At 29.5% G+C, this 10,387-nt stretch overlaps 1 protein-coding gene across 2 annotated transcripts in view; it reads left to right on the top strand.

The window, feature by feature from the left end:
• Positions 1-629: 629 nt before the first annotated feature.
• Positions 630-10,387, top strand: part of LOC107442925 (bone morphogenetic protein 4-like) — a 63,104-nt gene continuing 53,346 nt past the window's right edge. Inside the window, exons 1-2 of one of the 2 annotated variants that reach the window (XM_043047637.2) lie at positions 630-1,117; positions 1,195-1,681. The gene's annotated coding sequence lies outside the window, so the exon portion shown is untranslated. 2 annotated transcript variants of the gene reach the window in all.

Here is a 10,387-nt window from a genome sequence, read left to right as displayed (position 1 = left end):
GGATCAAGTAATTGGAGAAATTTGCCTTTGTGGAAGACTTTTGATGAAACTAACTCACATTTGACGTTACTTACAGAGGAAAAACCATGAAAATCTCCCACGGTTAGCCGGATGGCAAGGGGACTCTAACCTATGATTTGTCTACCACTGAGGATATTTTATATCAGCACTGTGATCAGTGCGAGCCGGGTACTGATTCAAATCCTCCAGCCATCGCTGAGATTCGAACCCGGGTTACCACGGTAATCCAAAGGGTTAATTAGTTGAAATATCGCTAAACTGATAAATTGAAATATACGCAAATAGCCAATAATACGCAAAAATAATACGCAAATCTTCCTCTCAAAATTAAGCTGATAGTTAAGATCGCGATATTCCGGCTCTTATCTTAGAAACGAACGTCCTTCGAATATCTGACGTGTGGCAATCATTTATACAGAAGAAAACTTCACCTCAAAGGCTTTTTCTCGTGCGGGAGAAGAGTAATGATGAGGGGGAGAGAGGAGGAGGAAGAGTCGGATGGACGAAGAAAAACTTCTTTCCTTCGCGCATGCGTCTCGAACTAGGACAGCTATTGGCCAGTCAAAGAGTGTGAATTAAGATTCCAAAGTAGCAAGCTTTACTGACTCTCCAGTATCGAAAAGAAGATCAAGCAACAAGTGTGGATTTCTGTTTTATTTTGCACATCATGGATCTCGACGGTGTGCGTCTCGACGTGCGTCTCTACCCGCATTATTGTGTTTTTTTCCCCTTGTGGATAGAAAACTCAAGCGTTACGGATGTTTATCTGTGAAATCTTTGTTTACAAATATTTACATATATCACCGAGCTTACTTTATCTAAGCGTTGGATGACAGCGTACTTTCTCGACTTAGTGTTGGGGAGAAATACTGAACCCGAAAGGATTATAAATCTTCTCAGTGCCTATCAGTTTGACACAGTTAGTTATTAAAAGTGCCAATTAGTTATTGTGAAAGCGAAAAATCGCCAAATCTGTGTTTATAAGCATCGAAAAATATTTCTAGGAATTCTTGCGTTTGCAGCATTGTTTGTGACATTTCATTGAATGCCCTTCTGAAGGATTTATCTATGCCTCCCACAGAAGTTAAACCAGGAGGTACAATCTCAAAAGTTTATTTACCATACATTTTTAAACGTACACTATATTCGATTAATGCCACCAATATTTTGCAGATAATTTAATTAATCCAAAGATAAGTGAGAGCAAGTTTCAAAAAATTCCTGAACACCAAAAAAACGTCTACCGCCTGATGCTGTTTAGGATTGGAATTAAATAGCCAACCCATCGTGCTTTTCTGGGATTCTTCAGGGTTTTTTTGACTGTTTTGGCGCAGGTCACGAAAATTTGACACACACCTGTGTTTGGTAGTGGAGAGGGGTGTGTGTTCAGGTTCTGAGGAAGGGGGAGGAAAAGGTTCTTCAACCCCCTTTAACATATCCTGAGAGAGAAGTCGTACTTTCCCGATCCAGAGAACAATCGTAGTGGTGAAGAAGCGACCCTCATGTGGCAAACTGGACTCGTGGAAAATCAGTCGTCGTCTTACTGGCGACAATTATCGCGGAGTTGGTACGCTGGGTACCCAGGGATGCCTTTTTATTTAGTGGCGGTGTGCTTTGATAAAAAAGATTGATCCTACAAGGAAAGGCGTGATCATAACAGGTAACTAATTCCAAAATACCTTTTATTCTATAAAAAAAAAACCTTTACTATTCATTCAACTTGCATAATGTATTGTCATCATAAATCGTTGCTTTAAATGGAAATAGAATTTTTTTATTCATATGATGTACCAATACATAATATTGATCATGTAAATATGTGTACTTAAATTAAGGTGACCAGATTACTAAACCATGATTTGAGAGCAAGTCAAGCTAGCGTCCTTAACAAATTTTACGATTTGAGGACACCTATATATTTATGAAGAATATTATTTTATAACTGTAACAAAGATATCTTTTTTTAAAAATTGTTATCTAATTTCAGACGAAGAATCATTTTTATCAACTTAATTTTATTACTAAACAGTTTTGAAATTCTACATCTGCTTAACGCATGTAAAATGAATAAGTACATAATTTGATTATTAAGATTTGTTTATTTGCTGAAATCATGTTAGTTTTCGATGCGTGTTTGCTTTTTGCTTGTTTTCTCTGTAAGACAAAATTATCTATTTTGAAAAGCATGTACATTTCTGATTATTTTTTTCTTTCTTTTTTAATATTTCTCTACTTATAAAAAGTATGAAAAGTTTTCGTAGAAATTCGATGACATATGTTATAGTTTGAGAACATTTTCTGTACTCAAAGAGTTGGAAAGTTTCCGAGGGCAACTATTGAAATTCGAGGACTGTCCTCAAGATTTAAGAAGGTCTGGTCACCTTAAGAGATGATAGTATGATTAGGTATTTATTTGATAATTATGTATTAACTATTTCCTATTATCTTATGATGATCATAAGTAGTTTAGCTATAATCATAATTATACATATTATTAGCCGGTCATGTGTTGCTACTGAATTTATATCCCGTAATTATATGGCGATTATAAATATTGTTCATATACGAATTACATATTCTAGTTGTTTAGTATGATCGATCATACGTATTATTCTTGTGATGGTTGCATTTCTAACCCTCTTCGGCAATGTGATAATTTGAAGTTCTTAATTTGATTTCATAGCTATCCAGTTTGATTTATAACTACAGGGTAGTCATAAGTATCATTTATAAGATTTCTTTTTCATAGAATATGTAAAAAATGATTTTAACGTTAAGAAATATGAAAATAATTCTTAGATTGTATGTTTTACATTTAAATATCATTGCAAGTTACATTTTAGTCTACTACTTTGTTTAATTACATTTTTAATTAGTTTTGGTGTAATTAAATTGTAGCACAGAATAACGAACAATATCAAAAGAACTGCTCAAATACTTCCGATGTTTGGCGAGCTTTAGCTAGCAGGGGGTGTAGCCCCTAATTTAATTAAAATGAAGTGTAAAAAATATATATAAGTAAAAAAAGCTGTAGTGTTCAAAAAGACTAGAGTGAAAAAGAGGGAGCCAAAATAGCTCGGGTATCATAAAGCAATTCTGAAATGTACTGCGTAATCGGTTCTGGGGGATCAACGGGCTATAGCGATCAGGGGATGGGGTCATCTTATACCATGCAATTCATCCGTATTGTGGGTTAATGAAGAAAATAAATTAGCTGACACTAGAGGAAAAAAAGAAGCCAAAGCAAAATAAAATTAAAAATGTAAATTTTAAATGCTTTAAGGTGAAAAATTAATATATTATTTAGGATGAAAGCAATAATTAAATTTTAACTTAAACCTGGAAAAAATAGGTATCTCGAGGTTCCTCTTTCTTAATGGCAGAAAATTCTTTACAGTTCTAACTTATTTATAATTATCATATGGTGATTATGAATATATGATGTAGAAGAGATATTATTATAGATATCCATGTAATGATTCATTTCATTTCATAAAAAATATTTTCCAAGTTTGGGCATATGTTTTATTCTTATGTTGCTTCATGATAAACTGAAGATCATAATTTTATTTCATAACTAAACATAGTACATAAATTGCATTAAAAATCCAAGTTTAATATTTCATAACAAGCCGCTTTTGTAATCATATATTTTTTAACAAGTGAAGATAAAGAAATATTAACTTAAAAAAAACACAAAATTAAAGGAAGAATTAACTGACAACGAAAAGTCAGATGTGAGTCCATTATAAATGATCTTGAGTCCATTATTAATTTATCTATTATTTGTAATAATAATTATTTGTAATTCAAGTCCTTCTGACCATTTATAAATTTGTTGAAGTAAATTAAATGAAAAAAGGATGCTCAATCATTGTATCTTTTTCTTAATCAACGCGTTTTTTTGTCATTTTCACTGAAAACTTCAACCACTATTTTAGCAACAATTTTATGAGATTTCCAATTGATTGATAAAACTGTCGATTACATGGATTTGGATTTATTAGTAACATTAAGGATCTTGTTCTATACTTATGGACAAAAATCAAAATGGTTCACCTTTTAAATAGTTTTATTTTTTTTATCATTTGTAGTTATTAAACAATATGTATTAAGTAAACAGTGATAGCACAGATTGATTAATTTACTAATTCTAGTCATAATGTGATTTTTTCACCACAAAATATTCTGTAAGTTTAGCACGAATATCGCTAAAAGTTAAATAATTTATTTTCTTAAAAAAAATGTCCAATTAAAAATAAAACCTCTCTGCGATATTAATCCAAGGAAAACAGAGGAAATAAATTTATATGTTTATGTTTATTTATTGGCAACGTCAGCAAACATTAATATTTCTCACTGATACAATAATTCCAGGTCTTAATGGAAAATAATTTCATGTGCCGCGTTTTCGAGATTTTTAAAAATCCTTTAAGAAGAGAGAAAAAAAGAGAAAGAAAGATCGGCAAAGTTTCTTTGTGTTTAATCATTCGAATAATATTTCCCCAAATTATAAATGCTATAAGAGGTATGAGATAAAAATTAATACATCGTGTTTTTAATGCATATCCAACAATTAATTTCATGTGTTGGCAGCGCTTGTCAACACTTTTTGCTAAAAAATGAAAAGAATATACATGAATTCAAAGCACAGTAAACACATGACGCACAAAACTGTAAAATCAAAATAAATAACGGCAAATCATCCTCGTTTTCCATCAGTTTTTGAGAGAGGTATTTAAAGCTAACTCGTATTGATTAAAATTTGAAGCATAGATTAATAACAAACTTTTAATATTTAATCTTATCATAAATTAACATTTCATTTTTGTTCTCTCTCTTTCTTGAGACTAGCTATAATTTCATAATAAGACCTGTTGGATAGTCTTTTTATATACTGACTATGGTTTCCCTTTCTCGTTTAAATTTGCTTGTTGGCGCCTGGACGGTACTTTTGGGATGCTTATTCTGAAGCCCATCTTCGACTCCTCCTTCCATAAAGGGTCTTTGGGTACCCAACAAGGAGACTGTCTAGTAAAGATTTGCGAACAATGGATGAAGTGCTTTAAACTATGTACCCACCCTCAAACATGTCAAGTGATATGTACTAAAACTTATCGAACCCTTTCTATTCTAGAAAATAAGAGACTTTTCCTAAAATCTCTTCCATTTAAAAGTGTTGTCAGTAACCTCCTTCTTCTATTCAAGGGCTAGAGCTCATTTTTTTTTTTTTACTTTTTTCACAAAGAAAAATTTGTATTCATTGCTGGAAATACTGCCTCTCTCACTTGTTGAGTTATTTTATTATTGAATTAATAATGCTATTTTTTTTGTAAGCTCCAATCATATTTAAAATTGCGAAATTTATTCATTGTTCGAAATTTTGCATTTTCTTATCACGATCTTTTATGAATGAGTTAATAATGTCATCTTTTTTACTTTTATTGGCTCCGATGAATTTTTAAATTATGAAATTTATTTATTGTTTTAAATTCTGTTTCTCTTTCACACGTTTTATTATGGAGCTAATAATGTCATCGTTTCTTTTTATAGGCTCCGATGAATTTTTAAATTATGAAATTTACTTATTGTTTTAAGTTCTGTTTCTCTTTCACACGTTTTATTATTGTTGTTATTGAACTTAATAATGTCACCGTTTTCTCTTTCTTGGGCTTCGATCAATTTTAAATTTGGTAAGTTTATTCATTGTTCAAATTTTTGCTTCTCTTCCACACGTTTCTTTATTATTGATCTAATAATGTAGACGTTTTTTCTTTTATAGGCGCTAATCAATCTTAAAATTGTTATATATATTCATTAATTGAATGTCTGCCTCTTTCCCACACTTTCTTTTTTTATTTTTGAGCTTTGAGCTAATAATGACATTATTTTTTTCTTTAATAGGCTTCGATCACTTTTAAAATTGTAAAATTTATTGCTAATTTTTAAATATGTTAAGATATTTCGTATCAAGAATTATTCTTTATGAAGAGGAAGGTATTATTTGCTTTATATTTAATTTTTCAGTTTACATAATTTTTTTTTTTCTTGCTGGACATTTCCTATTTGAACGGTCACATGTAAATTTTATTTCGTTAATTTAATTAGTCATGTTATGGCATCTCTTTTAAATGAAGAAATAGTGCATCTAAAAAATAATTTAATAAAAGATTTATTGACTAGAAAAGTTCATTTAAACTAAAAAAATAGTGTTTGAAATTTTTAAAGCTATAAACATTATTAATATAAGATAAAAAAAAAATATGTTTCAAGCTTATTTAACCTAAGAGACTATTATTATTTTCTTTCTAAACTTTTTTAATAAGCTTCCAAATTTGCGACTCAAATAGTTGCTGATTTGATCTTTTTTATGCTTAATTTTTATAAGGATTCTGTTCATAGTTCTAGATACGATAAGAAAAAAATATGATCAAAACTACCAGAACATGGTAAAATTTTTCGTGTTTCTGGTTCTACAGAACACCAAAAAACGCGGTAACATTTACCGAAACTCATTAGTAATAGATTTTGGTAAAATAACAATAACATGATTTTATAATTTGTTGTAAATGTGGTAAAAATTGGTTATTTTTATCATGATACTTTAGAGCATGGCATAAAAAACCTTTATTCAGTTAAAGTTACTTTTCAGTTTCATATTTTTTGTTCAATATGAATAATAAGAATTGAAACAGGGATTTCCGGTTAACCGTTACCATATGAACGGAAAACTTAAAAAATGAATGGTTTCAATGCCGTATATTTAATTTAATTACCAAAATTATGTTTGTTTTTCATAACTTTTTTTATATATTTTTTTTTTTATTCGAAATGTTATTATTATGCAGTACGGTTATTTTACCAGAATTTTTCTCTCCGCATAGATTTAACTAACGTAATTCCAAATGAGATTAATTGTTCTTAATTCTAAATCGGCTACATGATTTAATTTATTGTTCAAAATCATCATTGAGTAAATTTTTTTAATGTAAATTCTATTAAACTGTATTCAATTTTGAAATTGTAACATTTGTTAAATTTTAGTTTTCAATATTTTGCTCTGGATACTGAAAAGACAAAAATTTTTTTTGGTATTTTCTTATAGTGTGTAAACATTGTTTTTACGCCTAAATTATAAATGCTGGTTTATATTCTTTAATAATTGTAAATTTTTTTGAAGTTATGTTTTGATAGTAGTTTAGCTGGCTATTCAGTTTATCTAATTTCTATTGTTGATCTTTTGTTATCAACTGATTTTTTTAAGCAGTGCTTTCGAAAAAGATGAATTATTCTCACTAATTATCTGTGTGACTACTTCTTAGTAGTTTTGATGCGTCTTTGGAACTAGTATTAAACAGAATTCTCTTTGTTAACATTTTAAATTTTTTTAGTCAAATCAGTAATTCTGATTATATTTTATAAAACACCTAAAAAAGTTTTCAATTCCTCAATCCAATTGCAAAAAATATTTTTATTTTCAGAAAATTATAAAATTTTTATTTTACTTAATCCTAATGTTCTAATTTTAAATGAAAGTTTAATGAACTCTATCTTCTTTTATAATAGTTGTAACTAATTTAGAATCTTGTAGTTATTGATATATGCAGTGACTTAAGCAATTGACGAAATACAAATAGGCTTCGTATTCTATTTTACATCATGAAAACAGAATCCTTAACACGTTTTTCGATAAATGCGAACTGTCTTACATAAATGTTAAATTCTATCAGTTTTTTCAGAAATTTTATAGTTGTCATTTTTAAATTTTAGTTGCTAAGAATTTAAATCTGTTTTTTTTTATCCTTCTTTTAAAGTGGATTTTCAGTTTCATAATATTGTGTCCAAACTGATCTCTGTTTTGAAAAATTAATTTCCCAATTCTAATGAAATTTTTTTTTTTTTTTTTTGAATTGAAATCAAACAGCCGATTGTATTTTTTACACATTTTATCAGTTTAACACTTTACTTCAATATTAATTATCCAGTCATTACCAAAAATAAAGTTATACTGAACCGAAAAAAGTACATCAATACAAATTTATGTTTTAATTTTTTTAGAATATGATAAATATGAAGAAAAAAATTGAGCCAGAAATCTTGTAAGAGCGAAAATTCATATCTGACACTTTTCAAATTCTTTTTAGAGAACACATCATTAAAACTATTAGAATATTACTCATATGAACGATTTGTTGTCGTATTCCATTAAGGCAAAGGGGATGTGCTTCTTCTTGCTTTTCAATGGCACCCCCTCTATGGTCAAGAATTTGACTTCTGCAATGTACATACGTCTCAACCCGGGTGAACCCGTTTTCCTTACATCCACAGATCGTAATTTTGACCTGGATCAGAGAACGATGAATCTCCAGTTCATTACCCACAGAGGTATGATTTGTTAGGAGAACATGAAGGACTTTGTGACCCAAAAGATTTAACGTGTACCAGTTACCATTTACTACACGGGGAGTCTTCGGCCGGTGGGGAACGAACTCATCACCTCCTGGACATGGGCCCAACTCCCTACCAACCAGGCTATCCCGGCCCCATATGAGCGAGTTACGGTCTATATTAATTTTGCTGGCATAAAATATCCTCTGTGGTAGATGGATCATGGGTTAGAGTCCCCTTGCCGTCAGGCTAACCGTGGGAGATATTTGTGGTTTTCCACTCCATCTAACGCAAATACGGGTTAGTTCCATCAAAAAGTCCTCCACTAGAGCAAATTTCTTCCAATATTTGATCCCTTGCCTTCTGGATTGGGTTCAAAATTACAAGGCTACGGAGAACATTAGTAGTCGTAAACCCAAAAAACTGTTTCGGCTGTTTACCGATGGTTATAAAATAAAATAAAATATATTATTTTTGTATTTTAGATTGATAAATTCAACAGGAAATTTTACAAATTGTCTTCATTTGTAGGATTCTTGAGGGTATCTAATTGTCAACTGTGGAAAAAAGTTTTACAGTAAAAATTGTGCAAATTCCCCCCCCCTTCCAACAATTTTTAAAATATAATTCTATATTCTAATCGATATGCCTCTAATTCTTTCTGAACATGTTTTTGTTTGGAAAAATCTTTTTATTGAAAATCGAAACACTTATTATTTACTTTTGATAAAATATCAAAACAACGTAAATTATAAGATAAAGATAAATTATTTTTGTTTTCAAAATATTAGAGCAAAATTGACAATAACTTTTATTTAAAATTGTCTTTCAAGTTTAATGAACAGTTATGACAAGTCCATTTCATTTATTATTTATTCTGCTATTTTTCTAATAACTATCTTCAGTAAAACTGATGTATTTTTTCGAATTCTATGTTTAAAATTTTCATTTGAAAACTATTTATATATTTGTTTGCTTTCTTAGAATTAGTAAGAATTTACTTATGACTTTTCTTCATTACTTACGTTTTGCAAATGAGTTTACGCCTTATGAACTTATCATTATTAGTAATATATTGTAAAAAATCAATGAATAAAATGCATATTCATAATCCACTGATGGGAACGAAGTATAGGTGATAATTCTAAAAGTTAATTTGGTTAGATATTTTCAACAGTAATACATAGACAATTATAAATCAATCTTATTCTTACATAAACATCGTTTAATTATGCGTCAACGAATTTTGTTATTCCGCAATTTTTATGACAATCTTTATAAAACTGTGAAAAATCTTCTCATAATTTTGTGCTTTAGTGAAAAATGACAAAAGTTAGTGGTCTGCTCAGACATTTTGTGAATTTCTTATTTTCATGAATTTGTGTAAATTCTTCTCATAATTTTCTAAATCTATTATTATCCAAAGATGATTGTACTCCGGCAAAAATCCGGATTTTTCGTAAACCGTGATCCGGAAGTTTCCGGAAATCTAAGGTTCAGAAGTTTCAAGAAATCATCGATCACATTTATGTATAAAAATTCTTGTATTTAAAAATATTAGAACTAGATTTTGTACTTGACATCTCATTCATTTATTAAATATTTTTTCTGATCGAATAATAAAAGTGATTAGAGATAAAAGTAAACTTATACATTATTATTCATTTAAATTATGCTGCATATAATTTAGTTAGAAATTCATGTTTTGAAAATATCAATTCATAAAGACATAAATTTTTTTGAAATGCGCCATTTATGATTTTACCCAAAAAATTTTCAGGATATTTGAGTTGGGCTTACAATCATCCCTGATAATCGCAGAATAGAGTTTTTTTTTCTTCTTTTCTTTTCTTTTCTTTTTCTGCAAGGGCCCTACGTTTGTGAGTATATGCGTGCAAAAGGTCCTATCTCTCTGAAAGAGTTGCAGTCTATTTTTCAAGAGACAAATTTTGTGAAGTGTCCACTTTAAAATAGTGAA

Source organism: Parasteatoda tepidariorum, chromosome 4, assembly GCF_043381705.1.
Source record: "Parasteatoda tepidariorum isolate YZ-2023 chromosome 4, CAS_Ptep_4.0, whole genome shotgun sequence".
In the NCBI taxonomy this organism is placed as follows: Eukaryota; Metazoa; Arthropoda; class Arachnida; order Araneae; family Theridiidae; genus Parasteatoda; species Parasteatoda tepidariorum.
The sequence above is the reverse complement of the archived record's forward strand: the minus strand, read 5'-3'. Positions and strand labels throughout refer to the sequence as shown.